This window comes from Amblyomma maculatum, chromosome 6 (genome assembly GCF_055883805.1).
Source record: "Amblyomma maculatum isolate TAMU_Amacu chromosome 6, ASM5588380v1, whole genome shotgun sequence".
NCBI lineage: Eukaryota > Metazoa > Arthropoda > Arachnida > Ixodida > Ixodidae > Amblyomma > Amblyomma maculatum.
Window position 1 is genome coordinate 155,406,505 of NC_139349.1, and position 17,072 is coordinate 155,423,576.

The following is a 17,072-nucleotide window of genomic DNA, read 5'->3' on the forward strand; positions in this document are numbered from 1 at the left end:
GTGGATGTGGTGGAGTGCGTGCGTTGGCCGAAACCAGCGTGGCGGCACCTATTGGACAAAACAGAGTGGACAGTGAGTGCACTGGAGTCCTCTGGCACCGACGAAAACCTGCAGGAGGAACTACAGCGAGGCTGCCGCGCTGTGATGGTCTTCAAGACGCGCCAGTACGAACGGTTTGGGTGCCGCTGATGCTTCACGCAGCGTTGCACAAGTGGCGTTTTTTTTTTTTTTGTGGGAAAATTTCTCTCTACTTTTCTGGTTTCCCCCTTTGTCCTTTAGTGGCTCATTGTAGGCTTATATGTTACACTTTTTCTGACCCTTTCTTGCCAGACCTCTCGACATAATTTTTTATTGTCCTTAATGTCCCCTCACGTTTCCTATGGCCGACGTTGACACTAGAAGCAATCAATGCACTCGGCTATTGGCTGAGTTGCTGCCTTGTACATATATGTGTAAATAAAGGTTTTTTGTTACTGAAAAAAAAAAAAAAAAAAAAGCTCGTGGCTGAGTGGTAGCGTCTCCGTCTCACACTCCGGGGACCCTGGTTCGATTCCCACCCAGCGCATCTTGGAACTTGCTTTTTATTTATGAAGTGCATGTTTATTTATGAAGTGCATGCCGTGATTTATCGCTCACTGGACGCCGACGACACCGGCTTTTCTGCGACACAAGCTCCTTAACGCTACCGCGTTAATATCTTCCGAGACTTCAGAAAAACGGCCATTTTTCTCGCGGTAACGAAAGATTTAACACGGTCATACCTAACCACGAACCTTGTGTGAAGACTCTGCATGCTTACGAAGGAAAAAGCCGTCGGAGCAGATTCGAATCCAAGAATTTCTTTGGAGAAGGGAGTACGGAGTAAAGAGCCGCATCCGATCATGCCGCGTGTTTTCTTCTTCCTCTTTTCGTGCCGCTATTTCTTCTCCTCGCCTCTGTGCATATGGCACATAACCAGAGTGGGGGATAGACCAGTGTTCAGTTTAGGTAGAAGAGTTCAATACATATCATACTTGGGATCTATAATATATAACTGATGAATTAGGAATTAGTGCTGGCAAATTTGAAAACAATTTTGCGGTGGTAGAGATAATATTAATAAAAAAAAAGCCAGGAAAACGCTTTGATGGCAGCACTAAAGAAGAAGAGGACAGGCATTATAAAGGGCAGTCCTAAGCGAGCAAGAGAAATTTCTTCTCTGAGGAGCATACCTCCAACAGGAGAAGATATAATGCTCTTTTAATTGCGTGTCATCGCATACGCATAAAGAATCGAAGGTGTGAATCCAGAGCGACATAGATAAAAATTTAGGCAAACATTTCTGCAAGGCAAGAGAGTCACAGAAACCTCACATTTCCTTGAGTTACAATACCGGATTTTCCAATGAAATTTGAAAGGTCTACGTCCGCAGTCGCAAGAAGTGGTTCATGGCTGAGAGGGTGCGGTATTACGAACCTTTCTAAACAGGACATAGTCAGCAAAATAATGTTAGGTACAGCATCGGCAACACGGCCATTGAGAGTTGAGTTTGCCAAGAAATGTGTCATTATAATGGAATACCGTAATGGTCAGAAACCCGCTGAAAACGCACTCCTTGTACATGCAAGGGAAGGCAAAACATAAGGGATTGCCACAAAAAAGATGTGTCCTCGAGCTCTCCAGCGCTGCAAAGACTAAGAGGTAGTAAGAGAGTATATGATTACGTGAGCAATATTACAAGGGACGTTTTGAAGGGCCAAACCAATTGCGTGCAATTTAGCAGTATATATTGGCGTGGGTCCTGACAGAAAAACTATAATCGAGTACCTGGGAATAAAACATATTGCTTTTTTTCCCCCTTACTTTGGGAGGCATCAGTGAAAATAGCTACATGTCGTGGGTACTGTCAGAGGGTAATACACAAGGAGGCCGTCAATCACATTAGTAGTCAGGTGCTTTACGTTCGATTGCAACGAACGGTCAAATAACAGTGCAGAAGCTGCCTGAGTATTACTGAAACCTTTTTCTGTCCTAAGCGAAACTGAAGTTTTAGAGAAGAAAGACTGAGTAAATACAAATTGTGGTTGCTCGTACTCGGCCCAATGCATGTTATCAAAAAACAGAACTTGGTGTGTAATGAAAATGGGAGAAACCACTACAGGCAAAGACTCAAGTGCTCGTACAAACGTTCGTACAGTGAGAAACTGAATCTTACACGGGCATCTAGATAGTGGACTGCATTTGCAAATTATTTTGGCAAACCAAACATAGCCGTAAATCACTCTTCTCATAAAGCAACAAAGGCCGTACTTTTCGTATTCTAGGACTAACAAAGAAAAGAAAGCAATAGAATTACGGAATCGGTATTGCATAAGTTTTATAGAGGAACAAAAGAGTGCGTCCGTGCATACAGAATTTGCTATTGGTAATTCCATTCAGGTGACCAAGGGCACGACCACCTTTCAGGTAATTTGGTTTTGATAGGAGATCGCCACTCCAATTTTGAGTGATATAATACACCCACGTAATATATTTAAATACTCAATTTGTGGGATCTGTGAACTGCAATTCGCAAGAAAGGTAAAGAGGGTATGGCGGTGAGGAAACGAGTATGGAGGATTTCTTCACATTGATAATTCAAGGTTCCCTTACTCGGCGAAACATCAAAGGAATTTGGATACGCTTGCACTATTATGACGAACAAAAGTATTCCCGGAGAAGCGAAAAAGGCACTATCGTCCTCATAAAACATGCACATTTATATGGACAGGGATATCAAGCATTAATATGATAAAAAGTAATGGAAACGAAACCGACATCTGAGGCACCCCTCTATAGTTTGGTGATATTCGGTTGGGAAATAAAAGAACCTCTAGTATAAAAAAATTCTATTCCTTAAGAATTCCTGTAACCATGCATAAATTTATTTATTTATTTATTTATTGATACTGCAATCCCAGTGTTGGGATTTTAGCAGGGTGGGAATACAAACTATGTAGTTTAACAAAACAGGCAAAAAAATAAACAATAATTACAGTGCAAGTTGAAGCTCTTCTGAACAATTAATAATAAAACCAAACATATACAACACAGCAGTGAAATAACAAAAGCAATAAAAAGAAACTAGGTTATATGTTGCGAGAACAACGTCAGTGATGGCTGCAGCACTTCATTGTTAGTGAGGTTATTCCAATCGGAAATAGTTCGTGGAAGGAATGAATGTAAAAGGGTGGACTGATTGATATGGCTTGTTCAAGAGTATCGTTCATACACTATCATATATTATTTGGCGATATCCAGCAGTGCCGAGACCCCTTTCTTCTCCATTGCAACCTCAATTCTGCTCTCCAAGTCGAGCTGTACTCGACGAAACCCAACCTGTAAACCACTGAATACATATAGAGACATGTGATGGCCTCTGAGGCGCGTGTGGACTATTCGTTTAATAAGCATATTGCACTGCGCTTGCATGTTACGCGTAGCGCTATCGCTTTTTCCCATGAAGGTGCGTTAAAGGTGGGAGACGGTTAAGCTAATGGACTTCGTCCACCCCCGGAATTAGGGTGGCCCACACCCTTATTGACTTCGGTGACTTCAAAAATTGATTTCGATATTGAGTTGACCTGCGTTCCATACCAACTTTCCCCGTCTTCGAAACAGATTTAGCCTCGAAATGTGGCCCAGCCCTATAGCATGATCGGAAAGTCCTTAAATGTGCATGGACTGTCGAGATACGATCGCTTCCGCAAGATACTGCGTTGGCTGCCGGAGTCAAACCGTGTGTCACGTTTTTTTTTTTTTTTTTTTTTTTCTATTTTCATGCTAGTAGGATGACGGAAAAGAGACATTTCACGTGATGGTTATGTCCTTATAGCTTCACACAACTGCATGTCCTATAAACAAGCAGCTATAAATTGGTTATCGGGAAAGGCGAGGCGCGATATATCTCACTGACGGTGGAGTCATGAAATCTGTCGGGGGAGAGAACAACACACAGAGTCCCTTGCATGTCGCCCGTATCAAAACGCAGCCGCCGCACTCACAGCGAACCCAGGTCATCGCGCTCACCTCCTCATCGTGAAACCACTGCGCTATTTCTGCGGGCAAAATTTATTTACCGACGCCCATAGCTCACGCGTAAATTCAGTGTGGCATACTTCTGCACTGAATTTTCATACGTCCACATTGGTTCCTTGTTTGCGACAGATATAATAAACCATAGGGAGTAAACAAAAGAGTGTATGTATTATCAAGGACTATCCCTTAGAAGAATAAGTGAGCTGGAACAGATGTACCAAAATCACCAAAACGAAAGCAACGAGTAAATCTGTACTACAACAAAAAAAGTATCTAAGGATTGTACGGAAGCGTTCGTGCTTGGTCAAGCTACGGGCAGAAAAAACAACGAACATTTTTCGGTAGCCCTTTACAAGTCCCTGCAGCTATAGCATAAGTTGTATGGTGTGTCGTATCTGGCGGCCGGGTAAAGGCTAATGAACCCGTCTCTGATCCTTCCCTCACTCAACCTAACCAAAGGCGGAGAGGGCGCATGCGCAAGTATAGCAGCGGGCCGCTACCCGAATGAGTCATGCCTGCCTTTACGACAGTCTTGGACGCGCCACTGGGCCTCTCTGCGAGGGACGGCGCTGCTCACCTGTGCGCGCAAAGAAAAAAGAACGGAAGAGAGAACGGGGAGCGTCCCAGCAAGGAACATCTGCTGGCTCCCGGTGTTCATGCAACGGATTCGCGCCGCGCACGACGTCCCTTAATTGGTCACGACCTTTTCAATCGGGCAGAGCCATGATCCCAGCCAAGAGAACAACAAGAAGCGGAGGAGCTGTTGCGTAAGGGTGCAGGTAAATTAAATTATCACTGGTCTGCCGCGCAGCTCGGGTGACGGCTTGTGATCATTAGTACGCAGACGGCCCGTGGGAGACGGGAAGCGCCACCTGTGAGGGTTCAACGGCACCTCTCCCGGCGCTGCGTCTTTCTCCTTTCGCGCGGGGCTCTTTATTTTTCTTGCGAGGCTCACACCTTCCTCGCTCTAGCTGCGATAAAGAAATCGAACGCCCATCGAGCGAGAACAGGGTGTCTTGAGGCCTCTGTTCATTTTTAGCTTGCGCATAGTGAGAATATTGCTATCGTGATTTTGGCAAGAACCTGTCGTCACTTGCCGGTTTTTGCAACCGCGATGTTGTCGACAGTTTCTCCCTTCCACGAATACTGCTGTAATTCGGTCGGCGTCTCTTCGTCACTCATATTGTTAGAGCGCGACTGCAAGTGGCGACTGTAAATGCTGTTGTGCTCCATCATTTTACATCCTGTGGTCTCTTCGTTTCGTTCATGTCTCGTGCTCTTACGAATACACACCGCAAGAGACAGATATCAGAGGTGCCTATATATCGTAGTGCCGACTTTACGAAGTGGTTACATTCCGCAAAATTATTTTTGCGCGCGTTATGTCACCACAGGCACTTCACCATCGGCCTCATGCCGTTACCGTTTGTGGCCTGCTTCTGTCAAGCGTTGAGCGAAAAACGTTTCACGATGCGGGTTGCAGCAGAAATGAGCGTTTGCCAATCAGTCAACAGAAAAGGTTACATGCTTGGATTCTCCTGCAAAACGCCGCATTGAGCGACTCCTTCCAGATTGAAACCTTGGCACCGGCTGGCCACACAAGCCATAGTGCCTTGGTATACCCCTGGTAATTTGTAACTCTGCGTGGGTGTGTTGTCTACAACTGCTGCAGACTCGCCATTGCCTCTCTGAGCCGTAGAGGTGCTCGACTAACCCTTTCCACATTCTCGACCACAGCCGGTGCGCTTCTTTGAAAATTTAGCGTGATTCCGCATTGCCGTGGCGATTGCGTGCAATGACAAATCGCAGCTGCCGGGAACTGCGAGAAGGGTCGCCCCACCTACTACACATATGCTCAGTTACTCATTCATCAAAGCACTGTTCTGTTCTTACAAAATTTATGCCTGACTAATAGGATAGCATTTCTAAATAACTAACATGTAAAATTTGTACATTAGCCATCTAGGCACGCTATCGTATTAATCAAGCCTAACTCACTGTTTTCATTTCAAGGTTTCCGTAGCTTACTGCGCTGTCCACAATTGAATTAAAATTCTTTACGTCACCCTGGCATACACTACTCGCACAGCACACTACTATGCATATCATCTAGTGTATACTTTCTGCTTGAAAGATTCTTAACCTGAGAGTACTGCATGCCCTCGAGTCTATGCTTACGAATTTAGACCTTTTATTTAGTGGTCCGCATCTGCAGTCACTACCTGCCCCCGGTAGATGTATTCTTATACCACCTCAAATATTTCTCTGCCTATCATAAGCAACTATTGCATCTGCTAGACTGGGCAATATTAGTTTTCTTAAAGCGCCCCTTCGGTTCCGCTCTTCATCCTAAGCTATGCAATTGGTCCCCTCTATACTGAGGAAACAAATATCATCATTAAAATGGGGAAAGGGGGGGGGGGGTTAACTACTAAGCTGTTCTTTCTCACTTTTCGCTCGAAATCCCAACCCTGTTTAATGAGCACACCTAGTAAACATGACTTCTCTCGTGCATTTATGCATTACCCTCCTCACCCTGGTCGCATTCTGACTGGTCATGTTTGCATTTATTTGCTTTGCTTAACGTCCGAAAACTACTCAGGCTATAGCGGTAGCCTCCGGAAACTTCGACCGCCTAGGGCTGACATCGTAGACAGCACGGGTGTTTCGCCTCCATCGAAATGTGGCTGCCACGGCCGCGTTCGAACCCGCGTCCTTGGGATCAGCAGACGAGCGCTATAACCACTGGGCCCCTGCGGCGGAGATCATAATGTTTAGAGTGAATCAAACTTTTTCTTTTAGTCTCTGAAGGATTATTGCCGCTACGAATTGTAACATATCGTACCAGCCAAAGGCGCTCCCAGAAGTGAAAACATGAAAACCCACCAAGGCCGCTTCGACCGCAGAAGTGTGAACCTCTGTGATATAACTCTAATAAACAACGTTAAAAATAATAGTGTTTCTAAAATCGATATTATTGATCCGGCAATATGTGCCTATTATCAGATTTGATATTCGAGTGTTTGACCTATCCACGAGTTTATTACGAAAGGTTAAATGTATATAGCGTTACCCTGTTTATCGCGCTAAATACAGGCTGTCTACACTACCCAAATATTTGAAGGTGTCATTGATGGATACAGAATCGAAAATAAACAATGGGAGTTGAAAACGTAGCCGATTAATGCATTCCTCCATAATTAGACACTGGGTCCAAATACAGAGTGCGACATTTTTTGCATGAAAAATGAATGCTTGCGAACCTATTCAGTGCTATATATCTTAGTAAAGAATGGTATACCTATAGCTACAAATTCTATCTCCTTGCATATTTGATCGCAGATAAATCGTACGCATTAATGTCTCCAGTTCATCGCGTGCAAACCAAGGCTTCCTGACAACGATCTATCTCTGTTAGATCCTTTTCGTCGAGTGTACAAATGATATTGAATCGCCAGAGGTTAGTATGTATAGAGTGCGTCTGGCAGTATATCAAGTAGTTTTCCGGCTAAATGGAAATATTCTAGAACTAAATCCAAAAATGACAATGTGTGTCTTACTCCATCCTGTTAAAAAAGGGGGGGAATTCTACATTACCATAATGATTCAGTTCGAAAAGCACTGCCTTTCCTGGGTTAAAGAAAAAAAGTTTCTTACAGCGTATTGTTAGGAAAAATGATTATGAACACCACATGTGAATTATTTAACGGAACAACTGGCACGAACCGTAGGCTGTTTGTGCAGCGTAGCCTATAGGTTATCTGTAGGCTATGTAAGTTCCCTAAATTAGTCTCTTACTGTTCTGCTCAAAGCTCGGCACGATGATGCGAGAGCATGGCAACACCTGGGAATTGCAGTAAGCTGCTAATATTGCGGAATAAATAATGCAATGACATAAAATGTATCATGGACATTAGCAGCTTCGTACAACTCGTAGTTTTCTTTTTAAATATAAAATGTTAACAGGCGACCAATCTTTTAACTACAAACAACTTATATTCATACACTTCTGAAAAATATACATCTGCAAAAGGGAATTTTCGATTGCAAAACATTTATTTCGTCAGAAAAGGCAGAAGGCAAAAGGGAAGAATATACTTAGCTAATCCAAAAACAAAACGGGCGCCGAAAACGGGATTGAATTTTGCTAAAGAAGAAGTTGCGTAGCAAATTAATTTCGTTCCCATTAATTTATGGGACAACTTAATTTTCACGACCAGTAAAGTGCCATTAAAAATCACGTTAAACATACCAATACCACCAGGATGTTTTTCTTTGTAAAGAGGATGATGTTTACTCTCCTTAATCGTCAGCAGAAGATAGTCTTGCATCTTGATTTCTATTTGACCTATATTTTTGTTTTCTATTGGGTATTTGGTATTTAATTACGCCCGTGTGTAGAACGAGTCTGTGTGCAATATAGGGAACCGTGCTGTGCCATGTCAGTGCACGTTAAAGAACCCCAGGTGGTCGAAATTTCCGGAGTCCTCCACTACGGCGTCTCTCATAGCCTGAGTTGCTTTCGGACGTTAAACCCCATAAACCAAACCAACCAACCAAGCTGGAGTTTGCTCCGCGGCGCCAGCGCTCGGTTTCTGGCGGAGCGGCGAGGAACTACAAAACCTACGCGCAGCCGCGGCCGCGGCCGCGCAGCGCACGGTTGTCTGTGCGGCCCGTTCGTGCGGGAGCGCGTGCCACGAGCAGCCGCACGTGCACATGGAGCTGGAGAAGGAGAAGGAGGGAGAACAAACGCGCGCAAAGCCGGCGTTTTTCGCTAGTGTGGCATCCCATTTTTGCTTTTTTTCGGTTCCCCGGTTGACAAAGAGGCTGGTTGGAAATCGTTGCTTTCGAACACCATTTAAAAAAAAATTAGAAATAAACCCTATGATCCGATGATAATATTAAATTTGATGACAATGTAAAAGACAGGGTAAACACATTTAAATCCTTAGGCATTTACTTACCGGAACATTTGAGGCGGACGCCTCACATAGACAGGGTGCACACCATGCACCTAGATCAGTTAGCGTGCTGCAGATAATCCGCCACATATTCCCTATCATGGTTAAAGAATCAGTTGTACTACACCCTTATCCAGCGTCAACTTAACTACTATCCTGGGTTCTACCACAAATATTTTTATTGACAGGCTGGTTGTTCTTCAGAAGCGAACCATGCGTTGCTTTGAAAAGCTTGAGCGGCTGAAAATATAGCCCCGGTGTTTCAAAGGCACAAAGTGCTCAAAGCTATACGAGCTGTAACTTGTCACGCATATCTGAAATCAAACTATATACCAAATCCATCCATAATATCCGACCTGTACTTGCCCCGTATGTACAAAGAGACATAGCTTTCTGAAACTACATGCTTCAAGAACAAGCTATAGGTACCCAAACACTGGTCTACGTGATCCCTAAATTTTTAACTTTTTCCCCGTCGGGCTAGCTGCTGAAGAGTGCCGACCGATCGCACTAGTCAGACATTCTTAGCAGTCGTAATCCGGTGCGTCTTAGAAATTCAGCGGCCCTCGGTGTTGCCATGAGCATGAGTGATAATATTATCGATGGCCCTCCACTATACTCCTTCATAGCCAAGTGGTGGAAAAATAGAAGTCAGGATGGCTTTTAGACCAGGCAACAAAATTCGGCACTTATGTTTATGGGGTGTTGACGGGAACACTTCCGGCGGGTTGTGTTGGAAAGGCAGGAGAAAAAGAAATCATCTCCTAGTGACACTGTCGTGCTTATAGTGCCGCTATATGCTTGCCCTCGAAGGGCCTACTCACTTTATGTGTAAATAAGCAAAAAAAAAAAAAGAAACATGCGAGAAATTAAAAAAAAAGACATAAAAGAGAAAGAACGTTTTGTTGGGCTAGTTGGTGACAATTTATCGTAAGTTCCAAGAACGAAAGCACACACGGACACAAGAAAGGTAACGGGAAGGAGCGCTCCCTCCCGCTACCTTTCTTGTGTCCGTGTGTGTTTTCGCACCTTGAACTTACGATGAACATGAAAGAGAACGGGGTGTCTGAGAATCTAGAGGAAAAAAAAAAACGTTTTGCTTACTTCGTAGAGATATCAGTGAACAATGTGGGGAGGGACCATCTCTTAACGATCAGCTGTACAAAAGGGTCAGGAAACGCACCCATCCAGCGCAACTACTGACCGCACATTCCTGTCGTGAGAGAAGAGTGGCACAGAGAGTAAGAATGCAAGGTGTGCTCAAGCGGAATGAATATCCTGATGATGTGAGTATGCAGCTTTTGCTCCGCTGCGAGAGCCAGCTATGAGCGCATTTCTCATTTTGTTGAAGAGAGAAGGTGAGGAAGCTTCAGGTTCAGCCAGAGTTCCCACTGTCTAATATTGTGCCAATGAAGCGATTTTCCTCTCTTCTCTTCCCGCTGTGACACAAAGCTAGAAACTGACACTTCGTGAAAAATCTGCCTAGTCTCCGAATTACGTGAAACAAACAAAAAACCGTAGCGGGTACCCCCCCTCCCTTCTATGCCACAGCAGACGATTGGGGAACGAGCGCGCTTGCTGTAAACATCGTGTGCCGCGGGGCCATTAGCGAGATGGAGATGCGCCTCGAGTAGCCAGGTGCTTCTTCTTCTGCCTCTTTTGTCCTTCTTCCCAAGCACAGCTCGCTAACCATTTGCGCCTTGTCTGCCTGTGGGTTCTAACGCTCATCCTACTAGCATCCTGAGGGCCAGCGTATGCAGTTGTTCGCGGCGAGGCTTAAATTGCGGCGCGAGCAACCCTCTCGTCAGCGGACATTGAGAATTCGCGAATACGTGCATGCAGTCTGAGAGAGGCTCTCCGCAGCCGCGCGCGCACACATCATCTCTTGCTTTCCACGGGTCTACCAAATGTTGCGCACTCGCACCGGGCATAGCTTTTAATTAAAACGACACTCTGGGCCCCGGAGCGAGGAAGAGGGGCCACCTTCCCCTCCCACCAGCACAGCTCTTCAGCGCGCCGCACTCGAGCAGCCCTCGACGAGCTGGGCTTAGTTCGTGCGTATACGAGCAAGATACGAGTGTGCGAGCGCCTTCGGGTCAGCCCCGCTCGAATGATGGGCGCGCATACCTGATCGTCATTGCGCTACCTGCAGCGAGTACTTGAAAAGTGGTCTCGTTGAATTAAAGTGATGCTGTCATCGTATCAACTTCATTGTGTTCGAAAAGAAGCGAAATGTTACATAGACGTTCGAGGGGAAGTCGTAGAGCGCTCTCTCGAATGCCTGATACTAGCTGGAGTCAGGTTCATTTTTCGGCGTCCCAACACATGCAGCTCATCCGCAGTTGTCAAGATGCTGGTCGCAGCACAAGATTATGCCCTGGCTGCGTTTGCAAGCTACCCCGGGTTTATCCAGGATCGCTTTTTTTTTTTTTCATCATGTCAAAACAGCTGACTTTACTTTGAGCAAAATCCTTGAAATAGTTTACTCGAATTTCCCCTTCACATCTGCTTCTCCTTTTGGCAGAGGTACACCCCACACTAATTACGTGCGCGCGATTGAATTAAACATCACCAGGCTGCGCAAACGCATCGTAATTAACTTATTATTTAAATGTGGACAAGAAATTAGATTTACGCTATACAGCATCAAGTCATATATCGTTTAGATAGCGCATGCCATAATAGCCCAAATAATTGTAGCTCCTGACTAAATGTGATTGGCATGTAATTGTGCCAGAATAAATAATCACACACTGTTCTGCTAACTATCAGTACTCGAGCTCCGCAGTTGGCGCCAACCGGCCAACTTCGGCGACAGCATCGTCACATTTCGTTCTCTCTTTTACGGTCCGTCGTCAACCTAACGCAGACTGTAACATTTCTCCCTCTTATAGGGATTTGTATATACAGCATCGCCAATGAATGTTGGTTCTTCTTTCAGCGCCACTCTCCACCACTTGTCTCAAAACCAATTAAACGATGAGACGTGCACGTGAATCAGGGACGCGATTGCAGTCGGCAGTAACTACGTAACGGGCAAAATATGCTCTCACGCAGTCACCAAGAAGTGCCGTTAGAATGTCCTGACGTGCGCGAAATGCAGTGGTCTTCATGGTGCCTCGTAAAGAACTATCCTCGCCTAAAGAACTGCTTAGGAAGTGCTGAAACAAATACCAATGGAAACATCAGCATGGGGTGCAGTGACTATATATACGCTGTCGCAGCGGAAGGACTTTCATGACAGTGTAGCGGTATTGCTAAGGAGATGCCAGGAGCTTTGGAAAACTTTCCCGCGAGACAACCTACTGCTTGTGAAAACTGGGAGCTCGAGGCCTTGCGAATCTGAGAAAGCTACGCCAGGCTAACCGGAGCCATGGCCGCCCTTTATAATTGGCCTATTTTCTACGACACAAAAGGGGTCTTCCCACAGATTGGTCACGACGGGGCGGTGGTTTTCCCAGGCGAGAAGTATTCGATAGAAATACAATGCCGAACATATTTCTCAAGTAAAACTAAAAAAAAAAAGGGAAAAAAGTAAGGAGGACGCTTAAGTTCCTCCTTGAGTGTATACGCGATAGTGCCTTTATTATAGCTTTTTTTTATATTCCTAGGACTTTACAAACAATATTCTGTGACTTCAGTTTAAAACTATTATTATTGTAACATCATTCAGTTCAGTTTAGTCGTTCAGTCGTGTCCGACTCTTCGTGACCCTATGGACCATGTCACGCCACGCTTTCCGGTCTCTCACTATCTTCCTAACATCGCATAACTTCATCTGCAGTGCCTCGAGGATGCCATCTAACCAACGCGTTCGCTGCCTATCCCTTCTCCGGCGACCCTCAACCTTTCCCAACATCAAATCTTTCTCATCATTACACATCCTCAACACACGATTGTAAGTCACAGGAACCGCAACATGCTCACTAGGCGCCCCCCTAACACGCTTGATACCAACGACCTAAAGAATAAGATGATAGTCAGCCTGAGGGGGGGGGGGGGGGGGGGTGAAAACTGAATGGTAACGAAACGATATGCGAACGCTGATTCGAGATATATTCTGCTGACGCTATAGTGTCACACTAGCGATCCTCCCAATCTTTCGACTCGCTGTGCAATTCATTGTCTTTTTTTAGTTGCCAGAAGACTCAGGTTGTGTATACGGTGCCACAAAGTATATTCATCCTCGTTGCTGTACTCCGCGCTGATGACTGCCGCCATTTTGGACATTCTTTTGACAAGTGCGTCACTTCCCATGTGGACAAGTTTCGGGGTGGCCTCCAACCTATGGATGAAGCCCTCTCGGAGCATTTCATGGACTAGTGCTGGACGCGACTTCAGGCCTATCAGAAGTTGTACTCCAGAGGGCATGTTAATGATACCTCATCGAAAAGTGAAAAGGCAGTTTCTATAGTGTCGCGCGGACTGGAGATGTGCTTGTTTCATCTCAGCCTTCTCTGGAAGGGCACCTGCATCCTGCCGCCGAGTTGTCCGCGGATTGTCCTGCAGTGGAAGCATCTGTCATATGCATCAGTACTAGAAATCTGACGAATTCCCTAGTTGTGTAATATAGTGCTACCTTGCCTATAGTCTACAGAAAAAGATGGAGTGATTGGGTTCCCCAAGCAAAAGCCTGAAAACCAGTGTTGCGTTGAACCGCCTGGTGAATGTCCAAATGCAGATCCGTGATGTGTGGTTCCCACGCGGTGCGCATTGTTAACATCTGGATCTTCTGACGAAACAGGACGAAATTCTTGTTGCCAGAAATAAACTCAGCCTCGAAGCAGCCAAGAACAACCCGTCGCGTCGCTCGACATCAAAACGAAAGGATGGTGCCCCAAGAAAACATTTCCCATAACTCCTTGCCTAAGCTCGTGGGTGCGTCGTTTCAGCGCCAGTTCATCATGGCGACCGTCCTGCAAGTGATCTTCAGAACTCTTAATGTATGTGGAGTCCGTCATGCTTGACAAAAACAGATACTGCAACTGCGTCGCCTTTTTTCAGGCTGTCGGCTCAACTTTGTTGCTATACAGGAAGTCAACGTATACTCTCACCCCCCGACAGAAAAAGGGAAAAGGGCCCTCTGGCAGTACACATCTTTTGTGCGTCACGCACTGTGGAAGTCTCTGCGGCTGCCCCTGCTCCTGTGCAAAAAAAAAAAAACAAAATAAAAGACAGAGAGAGAGAGAACATTCTGACGTCGAGTACCGAGTAGATACAGGGGACGGTTCATATGTTGCGACTTTTGGATGCACGATGAGTTGGGGGTTGACTAACGTTTACACGTTCAGTGAGCAGGCAAAGAGAGCATCTTTTGAGAGCGTTAGCTCCCCTGTATTGATTGCGAGTTTCAAGTTATTACACAATATTCCTGCACCTAGCACCTCAATACTTTCACAGATGGCGCCACGTACTCGTGCGCCACATGTTGTATCATCTCACGCTGTGCAGTAAACATCGTCGTCTTCATCTCGCGCTGTGCAACAAACAAGGGCGTCTTTATCGTCATGCCGACGCACGTCAGCACTGTATGCTATCGCCGCAGCAGGTTACGCCTCGTGTCAAACTCGTGTAAACGTCGTTTCATGCTGTGCCCTAAACATCGCCGTCTCCATTAAGTTCCCACTGAAAAACAGGCTTGCGCTAGAACACCTTTATCTTCATGAAGTTCTATATGCGCCGCTTTTCATTTAACATAGGTAAATGCACCATAAAAATACGCCAGTTCGCTAAAGGCAGAGACCGCAGCAGTGCCAGACAGGCTGCCACGAACATCGACCACGAGAAGCCATACTAGCCCGTTGCCGAGAAGCTTCCGAGAATCCGTTCCGGGTGCACACAGCGTCTTCTCTCTCCGCCCTGATCCGCTTCGCTGTTTTAATCAATAGTGAACGACTCCTTAGCCCGCACCTCTACTATTAATATTATTGCTTCCGTCAGCGAATACCTACATACATACATACATACATACATACATACATACATACATACATACATACATACATACATACATACATACATACATACATACATACATACATACATACATACATACATACATACATACATACATACATACATACATACATACATACATACATACATACATACATACATACATACATACATACATACATACATACATACATACATACATACATACATACATACATACATACATACATACATACATACATACATACATACATACATACATATGCATACATACGTACGAGTGCTCGTGCACTTGCGCGCGAGCGATGCGAACTCGTTGACCGTCTTTACTTCGTAAATAATGTACAAAGCTCCCCCTGTCCTTTCTTCCTATCGCTCCCCTCTCTACTTCCCCTCGCTATCCTCTCCCTATCCCCTTTTCCTTCCCGCCGGCCGCAGCTCAAGTGCTTCAGTTTTTTAGATAGCAGTTGCCCCGGCCGGCAATACTCTTTTCCTTCTTTTTGATTATTTAAAAAAAATCAACCACTACCACCACCACCATACATACATACGCACGCACGTACGTACGTACGTACGTACGTACATACATACATACATACATACATACATACATACATACATACATACATACATACATACATACATACATACATACATACATACATACATACATACATACATACATACATACATACATACATACATACATACATACATACATACATACATACATACATACATACATACATACATACATACATACATACATACATACATACATACATACATACATATGGCAGCCTAGCACTTACGCAGTGGGTGAATGGAACACACAAACAATGGCATTTCCAAACATTTCTATGCTTGATGGCCTTTTTTTTAAAAGCCCCTACAAACACACGCAGATGGGGATTGCAATTACGCTTTCAATCCTTTATACAAGGAACACTAGCGGTGCTTTCCAAGTGACTCGAAGTGCATGTCTTATGCTGACCAGAACTGATTTTCGGAAAACGCCAGGGACGCGATATTGCCAGTCAGAACCAAAACACTTTGAGACAAGATTTCAGCACCACGGCGACGACTGTTAGAAGCGCTGACTAGGCTAGTGGGAGTCATGACATATCGGAGTTGGACACCGATCTCGGACTAGCGATGCTCACTGGGCATAAAACAACCATTGTATTCTATCGTACCCACAGAAGAGCCTAAGGACTTCTTTGTGGGACACAACAGTTGACAGGTGCGTACTCCACATCAACAAACAAGGAGTAATCAGCACAAGTTTCATAAGAAACATAGAACTCAAAACACGTTAACATTCAACTCTTCTATCTGTACGAGAAGCCCATTTTTATTGTCCTGCAGCGCTTCAGCAAAAGAGGTTCTTTTAATATCTTTGTGAGCAGTCTGTTGACATAATATGAGACATAAAATGCACGACACTTTTCCATTTGGTTTGTGTACATTCTTTACAGTTTAGAGATTTCTTTTCCAGAAAACGCCTGAGGCTTATTTTGGGGAATATCAATTCAATAGAGTTTCTTACAACTAAGAAATCATTTAGATATTAGGCAGGGCAGTTTTCAACTTTGCACAGTCTGAACTTTTCACTAAAATTTTACATGGCATTTGCATGTGAAATATTATATTTGATGCGGCAAAGCGGTTTATCTGTGTGAAGAAATTCAAAATGCGAGGATGAGCCGTACACAATTATTGCATGCCACAGTGCAGTTCCCCAAATACTCTAAATTCGTTTTGAGGTAGCCAATCAGGGCAGCTAAATTTTAAATTGCAACCCACGCAGATACAGCTTGAAGTCAATAATTAACTACGTGCTTCATAATGCGTAAGTCATGACAAGTTCTCGACAAAAAAAAAAAAATACGTCAAGAAAAAGACGCCAAGGTATTTTACAGGCTAGTTACATGTAACACCACCAATTTTTGTTTTTCAATATAACATTTTTGATGGCTCCTAATATGCACCAAGGGCTCCAGAGTTTTTAATTTTTTGCAGTATACATAATTCGAAGCAAACCATTTTAATTCGCGAAAAACGCTTGTCTGAAGCAGGGATATTGTCACGGTGCAGTAC